This window comes from Scyliorhinus torazame, chromosome 13, assembly GCF_047496885.1.
Source record: "Scyliorhinus torazame isolate Kashiwa2021f chromosome 13, sScyTor2.1, whole genome shotgun sequence".
Lineage (NCBI taxonomy): Eukaryota > Metazoa > Chordata > Chondrichthyes > Carcharhiniformes > Scyliorhinidae > Scyliorhinus > Scyliorhinus torazame.
Genome location: NC_092719.1, coordinates 853882 through 880185, shown reverse-complemented (window position 1 = coordinate 880185; position 26304 = coordinate 853882). Strand labels below are relative to the sequence as shown.

Below are 26304 nucleotides of genomic sequence, written 5' to 3'. Positions count from 1 at the left end.
CATTGTTCTGACAGTAAACACTCCCTCACTATACTCATTGTTCAGAGTAAACACCCCCTCACTATACTCATTGTTCAGACAGTAAACACCCCCTCACTATACTCATTGTTCAGACAGTAAACACCCCCTCACTATACTAATTGTTCAGACAGTAAACACTCCCTCACTATACTCATTGTTCAGACAGTAAACACTCCCTCACTATACTCATTGTTCAGAGTAAACACTCCCTCACTATACTCATTGTTCAGAGTAAACACTCCCTCACTATACTCATTGTTCAGAGTAAACACCCCCTCACTATACTCATTGTTCAGAGTAAACACTCCCTCACTATCTCATTGTTCAGACAGTAAACACTCCCTCACTATACTCATTGTTCAGAGTAAACACTCCCTCACTATACTCATTGTTCAGAGTAAACACTCCCTCACTATACTCATTGTTCAGACAGTAAACACTCCCTCACTATACTCATTGTTCAGAGTAAACACTCCCTCACTATACTCATTGTTCAGAGTAAACACTCCCTCACTATACTCATTGTTCAGAGTAAACACTCCCTCACTATACTCATTGTTCAGAATAAACACTCCCTCACTATACTCATTGTTCAGAGTAAACACTCCCTCACTATACTCATTGTTCAGACAGTAAACACTCCCTCACTATACTCATTGTTCAGAGTAAACACTCCCTCACTATACTCATTGTTCAGACAGTAAACACTCCCTCACTATACTCATTGTTCAAACAGTAAACACTCCCTCACTATACTCATTGTTCAGAGTAAACACCCCCTCACTATACTCATTGTTCAGACAGTAAACACTCCCTTACTATACTCATTGTTCAGAGTAAACACCCCCTCACTATACTAATTGTTCAGAGTAAACACTCCCTCACTATACTCATTGTTCAGAGTAAACACTCCCTCACTATACTCATTGTTCAGAGTAAACACCCCCTCACTATACTAATTTTTCTGAGTAAACACACCCTCACTATACTCATTGTTCAGAGTAAACACTCCCTCACTATACTCATTGTTCAGACAGTAAACACTCCCTCACTATACTCATTGTTCAGACAGTAAACACCCCCTCACTATACTCATTGTTCAGAGTAAACACACCCTCACTATACTCATTGTTCAGAGTAAACACTCCCTCACTATACTCATTGTTCAGAGTAAACACTCCCTCACTATACTCATTGTTCAGAGTAAACACCCCCTCACTATACTCATTGTTCAGAGTAAACACTCCCTCACTATACTCATTGTTCAGACAGTAAACACTCCCTCACTATACTCATTGTTCAGACAGTAAACACCCCCTCACTATACTCATTGTTCAGAGTAAACACACCCTCACTATACTCATTGTTCAGAGTAAACACTCCCTCACTATACTCATTGTTCAGAGTAAACACTCCCTCACTATACTCATTGTTCAGAGTAAACAACCCCTCACTATACTCATTGTTCAGACAGTAAACACCCCCTCACTATACTCATTGTTCAGAGTAAACACTCCCTCACTATACTCATTGTTCAGAGTAAACACTCCCTCACTATACTCATTGTTCAGAGTAAACACTCCCTCACTATACTCATTGTTCAGACAGTAAACACTCCATCACTATACTCATTGTTCAGAGTAAACACTCCCTCACTATACTCATTGTTCAGAGTAAACAATCCCTCACTATACTCATTGTTCAGAGTAAACACCCCCTCACTATACTCATTGTTCAGAGTAAACACTCCCTCACTATACTCATTGTTCAGAGTAAACACTCCCTCACTATACTCATTGTTCACAGCAAACACTCCCTCACTATACTCATTGTTCAGAGTAAACACTCCCTCACTATACTCATTGTTCAGACAGTAAACACTCCCTCACTATACTCATTGTTCAGACAGTAAACACTCCCTCACTATACTCATTGTTCAGAGTAAACACTCCCTCACTACACTCATTGTTCAGACAGTAAACACTCCCTCACTATACTCATTGTTCAGAGTAAACACCCCCTCACTATACTCATTGTTCAGACAGTAAACACTCCCTCACTATACTCATTGTTCAGAGTAAACACCCCCTCACTATACTCATTGTTCAGACAGTAAACACTCCCTCACTATACTCATTGTTCAGAGCAAACACTCCCTCACTATACTCATTGTTCAGAGTAAACACTCCCTCACTATACTCATTGTTCAGAGTAAACACTCCCTCACTATACTCATTGTTCAGAGTAAACTCTCCCTCACTATACTCATTGTTCATAGAAAACAACCCCTCATTATACTCATTGTTCAGAGTAAACACACCCTCACTATACTCATTGTTCAGACAGTAAACACTCCCTCACTATACTCATTGTTCAGAGTAAACACTCCCTCACTATACTCATTGTTCAGACAGTAAACACTCCCTCACTATACTCATTGTTCAGAGTAAACATCCCCTTACTATACTCACTGTTCAGACAGTAAACACTCCCTCACTATACTCATTGTTCAGAGTAAACACTCCCTCACTATACTCATTGTTCAGACAGTAAACACCCCCTCACTATACTCATTGTTCAGACAGTAAACACTCCCTCACTATACTCATTGTTCAGACAGTAAACACCCCCTCACTATACTCATTGTTCAGAGTAAACACACCCTCACTATACTCATTGTTCAGAGTAAACACTCCCTCACTGTACTCATTGTTCAGAGTAAACACTCCCTCACTATACTCATTGTTCAGAGTAAACACTCCCTCACTATACTCATTGTTCACAGCAAACACTCCCTCACTATACTCATTGTTCAGAGTAAACACTCCCTCACTGTGGTGTTGGGTGTTCTAACACACAGAAGAGCCAACACAGTTGCATATGGTACAACACTTGTTTATTTAAACTCACTATTTACAACTTGGTCTTTGCACTCTGCACGTGGGGGGCTCCCTGCTTGTGGTGTTTCAACAGCTCTTTCATGCTTCCTTCTCCCCAGACCTACTGACCTCCAGGTGTCGTGCTCGTGCTTTTTATGTGGTTGGTGTTCTTGTCTGTGATTGGTTGTGGTGTTGTGTACTCTGATTTGCCTGTTAGTGTGTCCATCATGATGTGTGTGTTTGAATATCATGACATCCCCCCTTTTTACAAAGATATGTGCCTACGTGGTAATAAATATGATCGTGACGTGAGTGCATCTAAGAGTGTGTGTGTGTCGTGTGCAGCATGTGTCTATGACGGAACTATGTACATGGGGCGATGTCGAGTGCGTCACATGAATCCAGTTGTACCATAACATAACAGAAATGCGAACGAGAGAAGAAGAAAAAAAATTTTGAACAGTTGTCCAGTCAGACGACATCTGGAACGATAAACAACAACAGGTTATCATGTAAAATTGTCCAACTTATTAAACATATGAACTGTATTATAAGTCCATTCTAATGGGTTTGCGACGAATTCGGGTTGACCGCCTTAAGGGTGGATCAAGAACCACCGGCTGCTGTGCAGGCATGGCCATGGGTGGCGATGGAAAGGGCGTGATGTGCGGCAGCTCCACAAAGTCATCCTCGGAAGCCTGTTGAGGATCTGGCGTGTTGTGTGGCTGTGAACGTGGAAGTCGGCGAAGGGCGCGCCGATTGCGGCGACGCACGGAACCATCCGGCATGCGAACCAGGAACGAGCGGGGAGCCACTTGTCGGAGGACTTCGGCCGGTGCTGACCAGCCACCATACGGTTGATGGACGCGTACTTTGTCTCCGGAGGACAGGGGGGGCAGGTCCGTCGCTCGTGTGTCGTACCGACCTTTCTGGCGATCACGCTGCAGTTGCATGTCCCGAAGAACCGCCTCATGGTCTGTTGTCGGTGCCAGGACGGAAGGTACCGTCGTCCTGAGGGAGCGACCCATTAGTAGCTGCGCTGGCGAGAGGCCCGTGGATAACGGGGCCGATCGATAGGCCAGCAAGGCAAGGTTAAAGTCCGATCCGGCATCAGCCGCCTTGCACAGGAGCCGCTTTGCGATGTGGACACCCTTTTCAGCCTTCCCGTTCGATTGTGGATGCAGAGGGCTGGATGTCACATGAGTGAAACCATATGCTGCGGCAAAGGACGACCATTCACGGCTGGCAAAACAAGGTCCATTGTCTGACATGACAGTCCTTGGAATGCCATGGCGAGCAAACGTTTCCTTGCAGGCCCCAATGACTGCGGACGACGTCAGATCATGGAGAGGCATGACTTCCGGGTAGTTTGAGAAGTAGTCTATAATAACAATGTAATCTCTGCCGAGCGCGTGAAATAGGTCAACACCCACCTTCGCCCAGGGGGACGTCACCATCTCGTGTGGTAGAAGTGTTTCCGGAGGTTGCGCCGGCTGAAACCTCTGACAGGTTGTGCAGTTGAGCACCATGTTGGCTATGTCTTCATTAATACCCGGCCAATATACCGCCGCCCGGGCCCTTCGTCTGCATTTTTCGACACCCAAGTGGCCTTCGTGTAGTTGACGAAGAATCATCTGGCGCACACTGTGTGGAATGACGATCCTATGCGATTTCATAAGGACCCCGTCTATATTGGTGAGATCATCTCGCACATTGTAAAACTGGGGGCACTGCCCTTTTAGCCACCCTTCCGTCATGTGGCGCATCACTCGCTGCAGCAGAGGGTCAGTCGCCGTCTCTGCGCGTATGTGGGCCAGACAAGGATCATCAGCTGGCATATTTGCTGCTGTCAGAGTCACGTGTGCCTCAATTTGACGCACGAACCCCTCCGCATCTGGTGGTGTGCTCACTGCTCGGGAAAGAGTGTCCGCCACTATGAGTTCCTTCCCCGGAGTGTAGATCAGTTCAAAATCGTACCTCCTGAGTTTGAGTAAGATGCGCTGGAGGCGAGGAGTCATGTCGTTCAGGTCTTTGTTAATGATGTTGACCAGGGGGCGGTGGTCAGTTTCGACCGTGAATCGTGGCAGGCCATACACATAGTCGTGGAACTTGTCCAGTCCAGTTAACAAGCCCAGGCATTCTTTTTCGATTTGCGCGTAGCGCTGTTCGGTAGGGGTCATGGCTCGTGAGGCATACGCAACCGGGGCCCATGATGACGTGCTGTCTTTTTGCAGGAGTACCGCTCCAATACCAGATTGGCTGGCGTCTGTTGAGATCTTTGTAGGGCGAGTCGCGTCAAAGAAGGCCAGCACTGGTGCCGTGACCAGTTTGTGCTTGAGCTCCTCCCATTCCTGCTGATGCGACTGGTGCCAGTTGAATTCCGTCGATTTTTTTACGAGATGGCGCATGTTTGTTGTATGAGAAGCCAGGTTGGGAATGAACTTCCCAAGGAAGTTGACCATGCCCAGGAATCTTAAGACAGCCTTCTTGTCAGCCGGTCGTGGCATGGCTGTGATGGCGCTAACCTTGTCTGCATCGGGACGGACCCCGGACCTTGAGATGTGGTCCCCGAGGAATTTCAGCTCCGTCTGGCCGAAAGCACACTTCGCACGGTTGAGACGCAGGCCATTTTGCCGTATGCGGGTGAAGACACGTCGAAGACGATGCATGTGTTCCTGCGGAGTGGTGGACCAAATGATGATATCGTCCACATATACACGTACCCCTTCGATGCCTTCCATCATCTGCTCCATAATGCGGTGGAATACTTCAGATGCCGAAATGATGCCGAATGGCATCCGGTTGTAGCAGAATCTGCCAAAAGGGGTGTTGAATGTGCATAGTCTTCGGCTGGCCGGGTCCAGTTGGATCTGCCAGAATCCTTTGGACGCATCCAATTTAGTGAATATGTTGGCTCGCGCCATCTCGCTGGTGAGGTCTTCTCGTTTTGGGATGGGATAGTGTTCCCGCATGATGTTGTTGTTCAGATCTTTTGGATCTATACATATACGGAGCTCGCCAGAGGGCTTCTTTACACAGACCATGGAGCTGACCCATGGCGTGGGCTCCGTGACCTTGGATAGGACCCCTTGGTCCTGAAGAATCTGCAGTTGTGCCTTGAGGCGGTCTTTGAGAGGCGCAGGAACCCTGCGAGGTGCGTGAACGACAGGGATGGCGTCCGGTCTGAGTCGAATCTTGTACGTGTGTGGCAATGTCCCCATGCCTTCAAAAACCTCCTGGTTGTGAGCGAGGAGGGAATGGAGATTCGCGTGGAACTCAGCATCCGGGAAGTCGGATATCTCATCTGGAGAGAGAGACATGATGCGCTGTACCAGGTGAAGGACCTTACACGCTTGTGCGCCCAGTAACGAGTCCTTTGATGAGCCCACAACTTCGAAGGGGAGTGTGGCCGTGTACCTCTTGTGAGTCACCTGTAGCTGGCAAGATCCTACGGACGGGATAACGTTCCCGTTATAGTCAACCATCTTAAGCCGGGATGGTGTGATGAGTGGTTTGACCTTCATGGCCTGGACTGCAGAGTAAGCAATCAGGTTGGCGGATGCGCCGGTGTCCAGACGGAAGGCGACGCGCGATCGGTTGACCGTCAGGGTGGCACACCACTCATCGTCTGGATTGATGGCATTGACCTTGTTGACATCAATGACGGCAACTCTGAAGTCATCCTGGTCATCTGCATCACTTAACTGGAAGTCTTGATGCGTGGGCTGGACGGTCCTGACTCGTGTGCGAGGTTGTCGAGGATGCGCCGGATCCATGGGTTGAGCCGCACGACAGCGGGCTGCGTAGTGGCCTATCATGGCACATCTGTTGCACTGTTGGTATTTTGCAGGACATTGCCCTTTTAAGTGTAGACCTCCACACTTGCTGCACGTCATGACGTCACGGCGTTCGTTGCGCCACTGCGCATGCGCAGTGCGATCTTGCGGTGGGCGCGCCTGCGCAGTGCGTCCCTCGTTGTGGCCGTTATTCTTGGCGCGCACCTGCGCGGGAGACCGCGAAAAGCGCGGGAAGCGGCCGCTGTCGTCCGGGCCGTGGGGCGGGAAGAAATCGACGGCCTGGATGCGTTCAACGTCGTGGGCGGCCTGGCTTGCCGATTCGACGGCTGGGGACCCCCTCCGTGCCAACTCGGACGCCTGAAATCGGGCAAAACGGCAGGCAGCATTTTCGTGGAGGACACAGGCTTCCACAGCAGACGCTAAGGTGAGGCTTTTTATTTTAAGAAGCTGCTGGCGTAGGCCACTGGAGGCAACGCCAAAAACAATCTGGTCCCTGATCATGGACTCTGTGGTGGTGCCGTAACCGCAGGACTGCGCTAGAATCCGGAGGTGCGTCAAAAAGGGTTGAAAAAGCTCCTCCTTACCTTGCAGGCGTTGCTGAAAGATGTATCTTTCGAAAGTTTCGTTTACTTCAGTTTGAAAGTGCTGGTCCATTTTGAGGATGACCGTGTCATATTTGGCCTGGTTTTCGCCTTCCTCGAACACCAGTGAATTAAAGACATCATTTGGGTGGGGGCCTGCGTAGAAGAGGAGCATTGCAATCTTCGAATCATCCGAGACATTCTGTTTTTCGGTGGCACGGATGTACAGGTCAAATCGCTGCCTGTAGAGCTTCCAGTTGGTGCCTAGGTTCCCCGTGACTTGCATCGGCTGCGGTTTGCCGGTGTGGTCCATGTCCAGAATGGCAGGTTGGTAGGCAGGTATCGATCCACTCCTGTACCATGTGGTGTTGGGTGTTCTAACACACAGAAGAGCCAACACAGTTGCATATGGTACAACACTTGTTTATTTAAACTCACTATTTACAACTTGGTCTTTGCACTCTGCACGTGGGGGGCTCCCTGCTTGTGGTGTTTCAACAGCTCTTTCATGCTTCCTTCTCCCCAGACCTACTGACCTCCAGGTGTCGTGCTCGTGCTTTTTATGTGGTTGGTGTTCTTGTCTGTGATTGGTTGTGGTGTTGTGTACTCTGATTTGCCTGTTAGTGTGTCCATCATGATGTGTGTGTTTGAATATCATGACACTCACTATACTCATTGTTCAGACAGTAAACACCCCCTCACTATACTCATTGTTCAGACAGTAAACACTCCCTCACTATACTCATTGTTCAGACAGTAAACACCCCCTCACTATACTCATTGTTCAGAGTAAACACACCCTCACTATACTCATTGTTCAGAGTAAACACTCCCTCACTGTACTCATTGTTCAGAGTAAACACTCCCTCACTATACTCATTGTTCAGAGTAAACACTCCCTCACTATACTCATTGTTCACAGCAAACACTCCCTCACTATACTCATTGTTCAGAGTAAACACTCCCTCACTATACTCATTGTTCAGACAGTAAACACTCCCTCACTACACTCATTGTTCAGACAGTAAACACTCCCTCACTATACTCATTGTTCAGAGTAAACACTCCCTCACTATACTCATTGTTCAGACAGTAAACACTCCCTCACTATACTCATTGTTCAGAGTAAACACTCCCTCACTATACTCATTGTTCAGACAGTAAACACTCCCTCACTATACTCATTGTTCAGAGTAAACACCCCCTCACTATACTCATTGTTCAGAGAGTAAACACTCCCTCACTATACTGATTGTTCAGAGTAAACACTCCCTCACTATACTCATTGTTCAGAGTAAACACTCCCTCACTATACTCATTGTTCAGACAGTAAACACTCCCTCACTATACTCATTGTTCAGAGTAAACACCCCCTCACTATACTCATTGTTCAGACAGTAAACACTCCCTCACTATACTCATTGTTCAGAGTAAACACCCCCTCACTATACTCATTGTTCAGACAATAAACACTCCCTCACTATACTCATTGTTCAGAGTAAACACCCCCTCACTATACTAATTTTTCTGAGTAAACACACCCTCACTATACTCATTGTTCAGAGTAAACACCCCCTCACTATACTCATTGTTCAGACAGTAAACACTCCCTCACTATACTCATTGTTCAGACAGTAAACACCCCCTCACTATACTCATTGTTCAGAGTAAACACACCCTCACTATACTCATTGTTCAGAGTAAACACTCCCTCACTATACTCATTGTTCAGAGTAAACACCCCCTCACTATACTCATTGTTCAGAGTAAACACTCCGCACTATACTCATTGTTCAGACAGTAAACACCCCCTCACTATACTAATTGTTCAGACAGTAAACACTCCCTCACTATACTCATTGTTCAGACAGTAAACACCCACTCACTATACTAATTGTTCAGACAGTAAACACTCCCTCACTATACTCATTGTTCAGACAGTAAACACCCCCTCACTATACTCATTGTTCAGAGTAAACACTCCCTCACTATACTCATTGTTCAGAGTAAACACTCCCTCACTATACTCATTGTTCAGAGTAAACAATCCCTCACTATACTCATTGTTCAGAGTAAACACCCCCTCACTATACTCATTGTTCAGAGTAAACACTCCCTCACTATACTCATTGTTCAGAGTAAAGACTCCCTCACTATACTCATTGTTCACAGCAAACACTCCCTCACTATACTCATTGTTCAGAGTAAACACTCCCTCACTATACTCATTGTTCAGACAGTAAACACTCCCTCACTACACTCATTGTTCAGACAGTAAACACTCCCTCACTATACTCATTGTTCAGAGTAAACACCCCCTCACTATACTCATTGTTCAGACAGTAAACACTCCCTCACTATACTCATTGTTCAGAGTAAACACCCCCTCACTATACTCATTGTTCAGACAGTAAACACTCCCTCACTATACTCATTGTTCAGAGCAAACACTCCCTCACTATACTCATTGTTCAGAGTAAACACTCCCTCACTATACTCATTGTTCAGAGTAAACACTCCCTCACTATACTCATTGTTCAGAGTAAACTCTCCCTCACTATACTCATTGTTCAGAGTAAACACCCCCTCACTATACTCATTGTTCAGAGTAAACACACCCTCACTATACTCATTGTTCAGACAGTAAACACTCCCTCACTATACTCATTGTTCAGAGTAAACACTCCCTCACTATACTCATTGTTCAGACAGTAAACACTCCCTCACTATACTCATTGTTCAGAGTAAACATCCCCTTACTATACTCACTGTTCAGACAGTAAACACTCCCTCACTATACTCATTGTTCAGAGTAAACACTCCCTCACTATACTCATTGTTCAGAGTAAACACTCCCTCACTATACTCATTGTTCAGAGTAAACACTCCCTCACTATACTCATTGTTCAGACAGTAAACACCCCCTCACTATACTCATTGTTCAGACAGTAAACACCCCCTCACTATACTCATTGTTCAGAGTAAACACACCCTCACTATACTCATTGTTCAGAGTAAACACTCCCTCACTGTACTCATTGTTCAGAGTAAACACTCCCTCACTATACTCATTGTTCAGAGTAAACACCCCCTCACTATACTCATTGTTCAGAGTAAACACTCCCTCACTATACTCATTGTTCAGAGTAAACACTCCCTCACTATACTCATTGTTCACAGCAAACACTCCCTCACTATACTCATTGTTCAGAGCAAACACTCCCTCACTATACTCATTGTTCAGAGTAAACACTCCCTCACTATACTCATTGTACAGAGTAAACACTCCCTCACTATACTCATTGTTCAGGGTAAACACCCCTCACTATACTCATTTTTCTGAGTAAACACCCCCTCACTATACTCATTGTTCTGACAGTAAACACCCCCTCACTATACTCATTGTTCTGACAGTAAACACCCCCTCACTATACTAACTGTTCAGACAGTAAACACCCCCTCACTATACTAACTGTTCAGACAGTAAACACTCCCTCACTATACTCATTGTTCAGACAGTAAACACCCCCTCACTATACTAACTGTTCAGACAGTAAACACTCCCTCACTATACTCATTGTTCAGACAGTAAACACCCCCTCACTATACTCATTGTTCAGAGTAAACACACCCTCTCTATACTCATTGTTCAGAGTAAACACTCCCTCACTATACTCATTGTTCAGAGTAAACACTCCCTCACTTTACTCATTGTTCAGAGTAAACACTCCCTCACTATACTCATTGTTCAGAGAAAACAATCCCTCACTATACTCATTGTTCAGAGTAAACACTCCCTCACTATACTCATTGTTCACAGCAAACACTCCCTCACTATACTCATTGTTCAGACAGTAAACACTCCCTCACTATACTCATTGTTCAGACAGTAAACACCCCCTCACTTTACTAATTGTTCAGACAGTAAACACTCCCTCACTATACTCATTGTTCAGACAGTAAACACCCCCTCACTATACTCATTGTTCAGAGTAAACACTCCCTCACTATACTCATTGTTCAGAGTAAACACTCCCTCACTATACTCATTGTTCAGAGTAAACAATCCCTCACTATACTCATTGTTCAGAGTAAACACTCCCTCACTATACTCATTGTTCTGACAGTAAACACCCCCTCACTATACTAACTGTTCAGACAGTAAACACCCCCTCACTATACTAACTGTTCAGACAGTAAACACTCCCTCACTATACTCATTGTTCAGACAGTAAACACCCCCTCACTATACTAACTGTTCAGACAGTAAACACTCCCTCACTATACTCATTGTTCAGACAGTAAACACCCCCTCACTATACTCATTGTTCAGAGTAAACACACCCTCTCTATACTCATTGTTCAGAGTAAACACTCCCTCACTATACTCATTGTTCAGAGTAAACACTCCCTCACTTTACTCATTGTTCAGAGTAAACACTCCCTCACTATACTCATTGTTCAGAGAAAACAATCCCTCACTATACTCATTGTTCAGAGTAAACACTCCCTCACTATACTCATTGTTCACAGCAAACACTCCCTCACTATACTCATTGTTCAGACAGTAAACACTCCCTCACTATACTCATTGTTCAGACAGTAAACACCCCCTCACTTTACTAATTGTTCAGACAGTAAACACTCCCTCACTATACTCATTGTTCAGACAGTAAACACCCCCTCACTATACTCATTGTTCAGAGTAAACACTCCCTCACTATACTCATTGTTCAGAGTAAACACTCCCTCACTATACTCATTGTTCAGAGTAAACAATCCCTCACTATACTCATTGTTCAGAGTAAACACTCCCTCACTATACTCATTGTTCACAGCAAACACTCCCTCACTATACTCATTGTTCAGACAGTAAACACTCCCTCACTACACTCATTGTTCAGACAGTAAACACTCCCTCACTATACTCATTGTTCAGAGTAAACACTCCCTCACTATACTCATTGTTCAGAGTAAACACTCCCTCACTATACTCATTGTTCATACAGTAAACACTCCCTCACTACACTCATTGTTCAGACAGTAAACACTCCCTCACTATACTCATTGTTCAGAGTAAACACCCCCTCACTATACTCATTGTTCAGAGTAAACACTCCCTCACTATACTCATTGTTCCGAGTAAACACCCCCTCACTATACTCATTGTTCAGACAGTAAACACTCCCTCACTATACTCATTGTTCAGAGTAAACACCCCCTCACTATACTCATTGTTCAGACAGTAAACACCCCCTCACTATACTCATTGTTCAGAGTAAACACTCCCTCACTATACTCATTGTTCAGAGTAAACACTCCCTCACTATACTCATTGTTCAGACAGTAAACACTCCCTCACTATACTCATTGTTCAGAGTAAACACCCCCTCACTATACTCATTGTTCAGACAATAAACACTCCCTCACTACACTCATTGTTCAGACAGTAAACACTCCCTCACTATACTCATTGTTCAGAGTAAACACCCCCTCACTATACTCATTGTTCAGAGTAAACACTCCCTCACTATACTCATTGTTCAGAGTAAACACCCCCTCACTATACTCATTGTTCAGACAGTAAACACTCCCTCACTATACTCATTGTTCAGAGTAAACACCCCCTCACTATACTCATTGTTCAGACAGTAAACACCCCCTCACTATACTCATTGTTCAGAGTAAACACTCCCTCACTATACTCATTGTTCAGAGTAAACACTCCCTCACTATACTCATTGTTCAGACAGTAAACACTCCCTCACTATACTCATTGTTCAGAGTAAACACCCCCTCACTATACTCATTGTTCAGAGTAAACACTCCCTCACTATACTCATTGTTCAGACAATAAACACTCCCTCACTATACTCATTGTTCAGAGTAAACACCCCCTCACTATACTCATTGTTCAGACAGTAAACACTCCCTCACTATACTCATTGTTCAGACAGTAAACACCCCCTCACTATACTCATTGTTCAGACAGTAAACACTCCCTCACTATACTCATTGTTCAGACAGTAAACACCCCCTCACTATACTCATTGTTCAGAGTAAACACACCCTCACTATACTCATTGTTCAGAGTAAACACCCCCTCACTATACTCATTGTTCAGACAGTAAACACTCCCTCACTATACTCATTGTTCAGACAGTAAACACCCCCTCACTATACTCATTGTTCAGAGTAAACACACCCTCACTATACTCATTGTTCAGAGTAAACACTCCCTCACTATACTCATTGTTCAGAGTAAACACTCCCTCACTATACTCATTGTTCAGACAGTAAACACCCCCTCACTATACTAATTGTTCAGACAGTAAACACTCCCTCACTATACTCATTGTTCAGACAGTAAACACCCCCTCACTATACTAATTGTTCAGACAGTAAACACTCCCTCACTATACTCATTGTTCAGACAGTAAACACCCCCTCACTATACTCATTGTTCAGAGTAAACACTCCCTCACTATACTCATTGTTCAGAGTAAACAATCCCTCACTATACTCATTGTTCAGAGTAAACACCCCCTCACTATACTCATTGTTCAGAGTAAACACTCCCTCACTATACTCATTGTTCAGAGTAAAGACTCCCTCACTATACTCATTGTTCACAGCAAACACTCCCTCACTATACTCATTGTTCAGAGCAAACACTCCCTCACTATACTCATTGTTCAGACAGTAAACACTCCCTCACTACACTCATTGTTCAGACAGTAAACACTCCCTCACTATACTCATTGTTCAGAGTAAACACCCCCTCACTATACTCATTGTTCAGACAGTAAACACTCCCTCACTATACTCATTGTTCAGACAGTAAACACTCCCTCACTATACTCATTGTTCAGAGTAAACACTCCCTCACTATACTCATTGTTCAGAGTAAACACCCCCTCACTATACTCATTGTTCAGACAGTAAACACTCCCTCACTATACTCATTGTTCAGAGCAAACACTCCCTCACTATACTCATTGTTCAGAGTAAACACTCCCTCACTATACTCATTGTTCAGAGTAAACACTCCCTCACTATACTCATTGTTCAGAGTAAACTCTCCCTCACTATACTCATTGTTCAGAGTAAACACCCCCTCACTATACTCATTGTTCAGAGTAAACACACCCTCACTATACTCATTGTTCAGACAGTAAACACTCCCTCACTATACTCATTGTTCAGAGTAAACACTCCCTCACTATACTCATTGTTCAGACAGTAAACACTCCCTCACTATACTCATTGTTCAGAGTAAACATCCCCTTACTATACTCACTGTTCAGACAGTAAACACTCCCTCACTATACTCATTGTTCAGAGTAAACACTCCCTCACTATACTCATTGTTCAGAGTAAACACTCCCTCACTATACTCATTGTTCAGAGTAAACACTCCCTCACTATACTCATTGTTCAGACAGTAAACACCCCCTCACTATACTCATTGTTCAGACAGTAAACACTCCCTCACTATACTCATTGTTCAGACAGTAAACACCCCCTCACTATACTCATTGTTCAGAGTAAACACACCCTCACTATACTCATTGTTCAGAGTAAACACTCCCTCACTGTACTCATTGTTCAGAGTAAACACTCCCTCACTATACTCATTGTTCAGAGTAAACACCCCCTCACTATACTCATTGTTCAGAGTAAACACTCCCTCACTATACTCATTGTTCAGAGTAAACACTCCCTCACTATACTCATTGTTCACAGCAAACACTCCCTCACTATACTCATTGTTCAGAGCAAACACTCCCTCACTATACTCATTGTTCAGAGTAAACACTCCCTCACTATACTCATTGTTCAGAGTAAACACTCCCTCACTATACTCATTGTTCAGGGTAAACACCCCAAACTATACTCATTTTTCTGAGTAAACACCCCCTCACTATACTCATTGTTCTGACAGTAAACACTCCCTCACTATACTCATTGTTCAGACAGTAAACACCCCCTCACTATACTAACTGTTCAGACAGTAAACACTCCCTCACTATACTCATTGTTCAGACAGTAAACACCCCCTCACTATACTCATTGTTCAGAGTAAACACACCCTCACTATACTCATTGTTCAGAGTAAACACTCCCTCACTATACTCATTGTTCAGAGTAAACACCCCCTCACTATACTCATTGTTCAGAGTAAACACTCCGCACTATACTCATTGTTCAGACAGTAAACACCCCCTCACTTTACTAATTGTTCAGACAGTAAACACTCCCTCACTATACTCATTGTTCAGACAGTAAAGACCCCCTCACTATACTCATTGTTCAGAGTAAACACTCCCTCACTATACTCATTGTTCAGAGTAAACACTCCCTCACTATACTCATTGTTCAGAGTAAACAATCCCTCACTATACTCATTGTTCAGAGTAAACACTCCCTCACTATACTCATTGTTCACAGCAAACACTCCCTCACTATACTCATTGTTCAGACAGTAAACACTCCCTCACTATACTCATTGTTCAGACAGTAAACACTCGCTCACTACACTCATTGTTCAGACAGTAAACACTCCCGCACTATACTCATTGTTCAGAGTAAACACCCCCTCACTATACTCATTGTTCAGACAGTAAACACTCCCTCACTATACTCATTGTTCAGAGTAAACACCCCCTCACTATACTCATTGTTCAGACAGTAAACACTCCCTCACTATACTCATTGTTCAGAGCAAACACTCCCTCACTATACTCATTGTTCAGAGTAAACACTCCCTCACTATACTCACTGTTCAGAGTAAACACTCCCTCACTATACTCATTGTTCAGAGTAAACTCTCCCTCACTATACTCATTGTTCAGAGTAAACACCCCCTCACTATACTCATTGTTCAGAGTAAACACACCCTCACTATACTCATTGTTCAGACAGTAAACACTCCCTCACTATACTCATTGTTCAGACAGAAAACACTCCCTCACTATACTCATTGTTCAGAGTAAACACTCCCTCACTATACTCATTGTTCAGACAGTAAACACTCCCTCACTATACTCATTGTTCAGAGTAAACATCCCCTTACTATACTCACTGTTCAGACAGTAAACACTCCCTCACTATACTCATTGTTCAGAGTAAACACCCCCTCACTATACTCATTGTTCAGAGTAAACACACCGTCACTATACTCATTGTTCAGACAGTAAACACTCCCTCACTATACTCATTGTTCAGAGTAAACACTCCCTCACTATACTCATTGTTCACAGCAAACACTCCCTCACTATACTCATTGTTCAGAGTAAACACTCCCTCACTATACTCATTGTTCAGACAGTAAACACTCCCTCACTACACTCATTGTTCAGAGTAAACACCCCCTCACTATACTCATTGTTCAGACAGTAAACACTCCCTCACTATACTCATTGTTCAGAGTAAACACCCCCTCACTATACTAATTTTTCTGAGTAAACACACCCTCACTATACTCATTGTTCAGAGTAAACACCCCCTCACTATACTCATTGTTCAGACAGTAAACACTCCCTCACTATACTCATTGTTCAGACAGTAAACACCCCCTCACTATACTCATTGTTCAGAGTAAACACACCCTCACTATACTCATTGTTCAGAGTAAACACTCCCTCACTATACTCATTGTTCAGAGTAAACACCCCCTCACTATACTCATTGTTCAGAGTAAACACTCCGCACTATACTCATTGTTCAGACAGTAAACACCCCCTCACTATACTAATTGTTCAGACAGTAAACACTCCCTCACTATACTCATTGTTCAGACAGTAAACACCCCCTCACTATACTCATTGTTCAGAGTAAACACTCCCTCACTATACTCATTGTTCAGAGTAAACACTCCCTCACTATACTAATTGTTCAGAGTAAACAATCCCTCACTATACTCATTGTTCAGAGTAAACACCCCCTCACTGTACTAATTGTTCAGAGTAAACAATCCCTCACTATACTCATTGTTCAGAGTAAACACTCCCTCACTATACTCATTGTTCAGAGTAAACACTCCCTCACTATACTCATTGTTCAGACAGTAAACACTCCCTCACTACACTCATTGTTCAGACAGTAAACACTCCCTCACTATACTCATTGTTCAGAGTAAACACCCCCTCACTATACTCATTGTTCAGACAGTAAACACTCCCTCACTACACTCATTGTTCAGAGTAAACACCCCCTCACTATACTAATTTTTCTGAGTAAACACACCCTCACTATACTCATTGTTCAGAGTAAACACCCCCTCACTATACTCATTGTTCAGACAGTAAACACTCCCTCACTATACTCATTGTTCAGACAGTAAACACCCCCTCACTATACTCATTGTTCAGAGTAAACACACCCTCACTATACTCATTGTTCAGAGTAAACACTCCCTCACTATACTCATTGTTCAGAGTAAACACCCCCTCACTATACTCATTGTTCAGAGTAAACACTCCGCACTATACTCATTGTTCAGACAGTAAACACCCCCTCACTATACTAATTGTTCAGACAGTAAACACTCCCTCACTATACTCATTGTTCAGACAGTAAACACCCCCTCACTATACTCATTGTTCAGAGTAAACACTCCCTCACTATACTCATTGTTCAGAGTAAACACTCCCTCACTATACTAATTGTTCAGAGTAAACAATCCCTCACTATACTCATTGTTCAGAGTAAACACCCCCTCACTGTACTAATTGTTCAGAGTAAACAATCCCTCACTATACTCATTGTTCAGAGTAAACACTCCCTCACTATACTCATTGTTCAGAGTAAACACTCCCTCACTATACTCATTGTTCAGACAGTAAACACTCCCTCACTACACTCATTGTTCAGACAGTAAACACTCCCTCACTATACTCATTGTTCAGAGTAAACACCCCCTCACTATACTCATTGTTCAGACAGTAAACACTCCCTCACTACACTCATTGTTCAGACAGTAAACACTCCCTCACTACACTCATTGTTCAGACAGTAAACACTCCCTCACTATACTCATTGTTCAGACAGTAAACACTCCCTCACTATACTCATTGTTCAGAGTAAACACCCCCTCACTATACTCATTGTTCAGACAGTAAACACTCCCTCACTATCCTCATTGTTCAGAGAAAACACTCCCTCACTATACTCATTGTTCAGAGTAAACACTCCCTCACTATACTCATTGTTCAGAGTAAACACTCCCTCACTATACTCATTGTTCAGAGTAAACTCTCCCTCACTATACTCGTTGTTCAGAGTAAACACCCCCTCACTATACTCATTGTTCAGAGTAAACACACCCTCACTATACTCATTGTTCAGACAGTAAACACTCCCTCACTATACTCATTGTTCAGAGTAAACACTCCCTCACTATACTCATTGTTCAGACAGTAAACACTCCCTCACTATACTCATTGTTCAGAGTAAACATCCCCTTACTATACTCACTGTTCAGACAGTAAACACTCCCTCACTATACTCATTGTTCAGAGTAAACACTCCCTCACTATACTCATTGTTCAGAGTAAACACTCCCTCACTATACTCATTGTTCAGAGTAAACACTCCCTCACTATACTCATTGTTCAGACAGTAAACACCCCCTCACTATACTCATTGTTCAGACAGTAAACACCCCCTCACTATACTCATTCTTCAGAGTAAACACACCCTCACTATACTCATTGTTCAGAGTAAACACTCCCTCACTATACTCATTGTTCAGAGTAAACACACCCTCACTATACTCATTGTTCAGAGTAAACACTCCCTCACTGTACTCATTGTTCAGAGTAAACACTCCCTCACTATACTCATTGTTCAGAGTAAACACACCCTCACTATACTCATTGTTCAGAGTAAACCCTCCCTCACTGTACTCATTGTTCAGAGTAAACACTCCCTCACTGTACTCATTGTTCAGAGTAAACACTCCCTCACTATACTCATTGTTCAGAGTAAACACCCCCTCACTATACTCATTGTTCAGAGTAAACACTCCCTCACTATACTCATTGTTCAGAGTAAACACTCCCTCACTATACTCATTGTTCACAGCAAACACTCCCTCACTATACTCATTGTTCAGAGCAAACACTCCCTCACTATACTCATTGTTCAGAGTAAACACTCCCTCACTATACTCATTGTTCAGAGTAAACACTCCCTCACTATACTCATTGTTCAGGGTAAACACCCCTCACTATACTCATTTTTCTGAGTAAACACTTCCTCACTATTCTCATTGTTCAGACAGTAAACACTCCCTCACTATACTCATTGTTCAGAGTAAACACTCCCTCACTATACTCATTGTTCAGAGTAAACACTCCCTCACTATACTCATTGTTCAGAGTAAACACCCCCTCACTATACTCATTGTTCAGACAGTAAACACCCCCTCACTATACTCATTGTTCAGACAGTAAACACTCCCTCACTATACTCATTGTTCAGACAGTAAACACTCCCTCACTATACTCATTGTTCAGAGTAAACACCCCCTCACTATACTCATTGTTCAGACAGTAAACACCCCCTCACTATACTCATTGTTCAGACAGTAAACACTCCCTCACTATACTCATTGTTCAGACAGTAAACACCCCCTCACTATACTCATTGTTCAGACAGTAAACACTCCCTCACTATACTCATTGTTCAGACAGTAAACACCCCCTCACTATACTCATTGTTCAGACAGTAAACACTCCCTCACTATACTCATTGTTCAGACAGTAAACACCCCCTCACTATACTCATTGTTCAGACAGTAAACACCCCCTCACTATACTCATTGTTCAGAGTAAACACTCCCTCACTATACTCATTGTTCAGACAGAAAACACTCCCTCACTATACTCATTGTTCAGACAGTAAACACTCCCTCACTATACTCATTGTTCAGTGTAAACACCCCCTCACTATACTCATTGTTCAGACAGTAAACACTCCCTCACTATACTCATTGTTCAGAGTAAACACTCCCTCACTATACTCATTGTTCAGACAGTAAACACTCCCTCACTATACTCATTGTTCAGAGTAAACACCCCCTCACTATACTCATTGTTCTGACAGTAAACACTCCCTCACTATACTCATTGTTCAGACAGTAAACACCCCCTCACTATACTAATTGTTCAGACAGTAAACACTCCCTCACTATACTCATTGTTCAGACAGTAAACACTCCCTCACTATACTCATTGTTCAGAGTAAACACTCCCTCACTATACTCATTGTTCAGAGTAAACACTCCCTCACTATACTCATTGTTCAGAGTAAACACCCCCTCACTATACTCATTGTTCAGAGTAAACACTCCCTCACTATTCTCATTGTCCAGACAGTAAACACTCCCTCACTATACTCATTGTTCAGAGTAAACACTCCCTCACTATACTCATTGTTCAGAGTAAACACTCCCTCACTATACTCATTGTTCAGACAGTAAACACTCCCTCACTAGACTCATTGTTCAGAGTAAACACTCCCTCACTATACTCATTGTTCAGAGTAAACACTCCCTCACTATACTCATTGTTCAGAGTAAACACTCCCTCACTATACTCATTGTTCAGAATAAACACTCCCTCACTATACTCATTGTTCAGAGTAAACACTCCCTCACTATACTCATTGTTCAGACAGTAAACACTCCCTCACTATACTCATTGTTCAGAGTAAACACTCCCTCACTATACTCATTGTTCAGACAGTAAACACTCCCTCACTTTTCTCATTGTTCAGAGTAAACACTCCCTCACTATACTCATTGTTCAAACAGTAAACACTCCCTCACTATACTCATTGTTCAGAGTAAACACCCCCTCACTATACTCATTGTTCAGACAGTAAACACTCCCTCACTATACTCATTGTTCAGAGTAAACACCCCCTCACTATACTAATTGTTCAGAGTAAACACTCCCTCACTATACTCATTGTTCAGAGTAAACACTCCCTCACTATACTCATTGTTCAGAGTAAACACCCCCTCACTATACTAATTTTTCTGAGTAAACACACCCTCACTATACTCATTGTTCAGAGTAAACACTCCCTCACTATACTCATTGTTCAGACAGTAAACACTCCCTCACTATACTCATTGTTCAGACAGTAAACACCCCCTCACTATACTCATTGTTCAGAGTAAACACACCCTCACTATACTCATTGTTCAGAGTAAACACTCCCTCACTATACTCATTGTTCAGAGTAAACACCCCCTCACTATACTCATTGTTCAGAGTAAACTCTCCCTCACTATACTCATTGTTCACAGCAAACACTCCCTCACTATACTCATTGTTCAGAGTAAACACTCCCTCACTATACTCATTGTTCAGACAGTAAACACTCCCTCACTACACTCATTGTTCAGACAGTAAACACTCCCTCACTATACTCATTGTTCAGAGTAAACACCCCCTCACTATACTCATTGTTGAGACAGTAAACACTCCCTCACTATACTCATTGTTCAGAGTAAACACCCCCTCACTATACTCATTGTTCAGACAGTAAACACTCCCTCACTATACTCATTGTTCAGAGCAAACACTCCCTCACTATACTCATTGTTCAGAGTAAACACTCCCTCACTATACTCATTGTTCAGAGTAAACACACCCTCACTATACTCATTGTTCAGAGTAAACACTCCCTCACTATACTCATTGTTCAGACAGTAAACACTCCCTCACTATACTCATTGTTCAGTGTAAACACCCCCTCACTATACTCATTGTTCAGACTGTAAACACTCCCTCACTATACTCATTGTTCAGACAGTAAACACCCCCTCACTATACTAATTGTTCAGACAGTAAACACTCCCTCACTATACTCATTGTTCAGACAGTAAACACTCCCTCACTATACTCATTGTTCAGAGTAAACACTCCCTCACTATACTCATTGTTCAGAGTAAACACTCCCTCACTATACTCATTGTTCAGAGTAAACACCCCCTCACTATACTCATTGTTCAGAGTAAACACTCCCTCACTATTCTCATTGTTCAGACAGTAAACACTCCCTCACTATACTCATTGTTCAGAGTAAACACTCCCTCACTATACTCATTGTTCAGAGTAAACACTCCCTCACTATACTCATTGTTCAGACAGTAAACACTCCCTCACTAGACTCATTGTTCAGAGTAAACACTCCCTCACTATACTCATTGTTCAGAGTAAACACTCCCTCACTATACTCATTGTTCAGAGTAAACACTCCCTCACTATACTCATTGTTCAGAATAAACACTCCCTCACTATACTCATTGTTCAGAGTAAACACTCCCTCACTATACTCATTGTTCAGACAGTAAACACTCCCTCACTATACTCATTGTTCAGAGTAAACACCCCCTCACTATACTAATTGTTCAGAGTAAACACTCCCTCACTATACTCATTGTTCAGAGTAAACACTCCCTCACTATACTCATTGTTCAGAGTAAACACCCCCTCACTATACTAATTTTTCTGAGTAAACACACCCTCACTATACTCATTGTTCAGAGTAAACACTCCCTCACTATACTCATTGTTCAGACAGTAAACACCCCCTCACTATACTCATTGTTCAGAGTAAACACACCCTCACTATACTCATTGTTCAGAGTAAACACTCCCTCACTATACTCATTGTTCAGAGTAAACACCCCCTCACTATACTCATTGTTCAGAGTACACACTCCGCACTATACTCATTGTTCAGACAGTAAACACCCCCTCACTATACTAATTGTTCAGACAGTAAACACTCCCTCACTATACTCATTGTTCAGACAGTAAACACCCCCTCACTATACTCATTGTTCAGAGTAAACACTCCCTCACTATACTCATTGTTCAGAGTAAACACTCCCTCACTATACTCATTGTTCAGAGTAAACAATCCCTCACTATACTCATTGTTCAGAGTAAACACCCCCTCACTATACTCATTGTTCAGAGTAAACACTCCCTCACTATACTCATTGTTCAGAGTAAACACTCCCTCACTATACTCATTGTTCACAGCAAACACTCCCTCACTATACTCATTGTTCAGAGTAAACACTCCCTCACTACACTCATTGTTCAGACAGTAAACACTCCCTCACTATACTCATTGTTCAGAGTAAACACCCCCTCACTATACTCATTGTTCAGACAGTAAACACTCCCTCACTATACTCATTGTTCAGAGTAAACACCCCCTCACTATACTCATTGTTCAGACAGTACACACTCCCTCACTATACTCATTGTTCAGAGCAAACACTCCCTCACTATACTCATTGTTCAGAGTAAACACTCACTCACTATACTCATTGTTCAGAGTAAACACTCCCTCACTATACTCATTGTTCAGAGTAAACTCTCCCTCACTATACTCATTGTTCAGAGTAAACACCCCCTCACTATACTCATTGTTCAGAGTAAACACACCGTCACTATACTCATTGTTCAGACAGTAAACACTCCCTCACTATACTCATTGTTCAGAGTAAACACTCCCTCACTATACTCATTGTTCAGACAGTAAACACTCCCTCACTATACTCATTGTTCAGAGTAAACATCCCCTTACTATACTCACTGTTCAGACAGTAAACACTCCCTCACTATACTCATTGTTCAGAGTAAACACTCCCTCACTATACTCATTGTTCAGAGTAAACACTCCCTCACTATACTCATTGTTCAGAGTAAACACTCCCTCACTATACTCATTGTTCAGACAGTAAACACCCCCTCACTATACTCATTGTTCAGACAGTAAACACTCCCTCACTATACTCATTGTTCAGAGTAAACACCCCCTCACTATACTCATTGTTCAGACAGTAAACACTCCCTCACTATTCTCATTGTTCAGACAGTAAACACACCCTCACTATACTCATTGTTCAGAGTAAACACTCCCTCACTATACTCATTGTTCAGAGTAAACACCCCCTCACTATACTCATTGTTCAGAGTAAACACACCCTCACTATACTCATTGTTCAGAGTAAACACTCCCTCACTGTACTCATTGTTCAGAGTAAACACTCCCTCACTATACTCATTGTTCAGAGTAAACACACCCTCACTATACTCATTGTTCAGAGTAAACACTCCCTCACTATACTCATTGTTCAGAGTAAACACTCCCTCACTATACTCATTGTTCACAGCAAACACTCCCTCACTATACTCATTGTTCAGAGTAAACACTCCCTCACTATACTCATTGTTCAGACAGTAAACACTCCCTCACTACACTCATTGTTCAGACAGTAAACACTCCCTCACTATACTCATTGTTCAGAGTAAACACCCCCTCACTATACTCATTGTTCAGACAGTAAACACTCCCTCACTATACTCATTGTTCAGAGTAAACACCCCCTCACTATACTCATTGTTCAGACAGTAAACACTCCCTCACTATACTCATTGTTCAGAGCAAACACTCCCTCACTATACTCATTGTTCAGAGTAAACACTCCCTCACTATACTCATTGTTCAGAGTAAACACTCCCTCACTATACTCATTGTTCAGAGTAAACTCTCCCTCACTATACTCATTGTTCAGAGTAAACACCCCCTCACTATACTCATTGTTCAGAGTAAACACACCCTCACTATACTCATTGTTCAGACAGTAAACACTCCCTCACTATACTCATTGTTCAGAGTAAACACTCCCTCACTATACTCATTGTTCAGACAGTAAACACTCCCTCACTATACTCATTGTTCAGAGTAAACACCCCCTTACTATACTCACTGTTCAGACAGTAAACACTCCCTCACTATACTCATTGTTCAGAGTAAACACTCCCTCACTATACTCATTGTTCAGAGTAAACACTCCCTCACTATACTCATTGTTCAGAGTAAACACTCCCTCACTATACTCATTGTTCAGACAGTAAACACTCCCTCACTATACTCATTGTTCAAAGTAAACACTCCCTCACTATACTCATTGTTCAGACAGTAAACACCCCCTCACTATACTCATTGTTCAGAGTAAACACTCCCTCACTATACTCATTGTTCAGACAGTAAACACTCCCTCACTATACTCATTGTTCAGACAGTAAACACTCCCTCACTATACTCATTGTTCAGAGTAAACACTCCCTCACTATACTCATTGTTCAGAGTAAACACTCCCTCACTATACTCATTGTTCAGAGTAAACACTCCCTCACTATACTCATTGTTCAGAGTAAACACCCCCTCACTATACTAATTGTTCAGTGTAAACACTCCCTCACTATACTCATTGTTCAGAGTAAACACTCCCTCACTATACTCATTGTTCAGAGTAAACACCCCCTCACTATACTAATTTTTCTGAGTAAACACACCCTCACTATACTCATTGTTCAGAGTAAACACTCCCTCACTATACTCATTGTTCAGACAGTAAACACTCCCTCACTATACTCATTGTTCAGACAGTAAACACCCCCTCACTATACTCATTGTTCAGAGTAAACACACCCTCACTATACTCATTGTTCAGAGTAAACACTCCCTCACTATACTCATTGTTCAGAGTAAACACCCCCTCACTATACTCATTGTTCAGAGTAAACACTCCGCACTATACTCATTGTTCAGACAGTAAACACCCCCTCACTATACTAATTGCTCAGACAGTAAACACTCCCTCACTATACTCATTGTTCAGACAGTAAACACCCCCTCACTATACTCATTGTTCAGAGTAAACACTCCCTCACTATACTCATTGTTCAGAGTAAACACTCCCTCACTATACTCATTGTTCAGAGTAAACAATCCCTCACTATACTCATTGTTCAGAGTAAACACTCCCTCACTATACTCATTGTTCAGAGTAAACACTCCCTCACTATACTCATTGTTCAGAGTAAACAATCCCTCACTATACTCATTGTTCAGAGTAAACACCCCCTCACTATACTCATTGTTCAGAGTAAACACTCCCTCACTATACTCATTGTTCAGAGTAAA

At 42.8% G+C, this 26304-nt stretch overlaps 1 protein-coding gene across 1 annotated transcript in view; it reads left to right on the top strand.

Annotated features, from left to right (window-relative positions):
• Positions 1-26304, top strand: part of LOC140387803 (semaphorin-3E-like) — a 401767-nt gene that overhangs the window by 315155 nt on the left and 60308 nt on the right. The gene's annotated exons all lie outside the window — the stretch shown is intronic.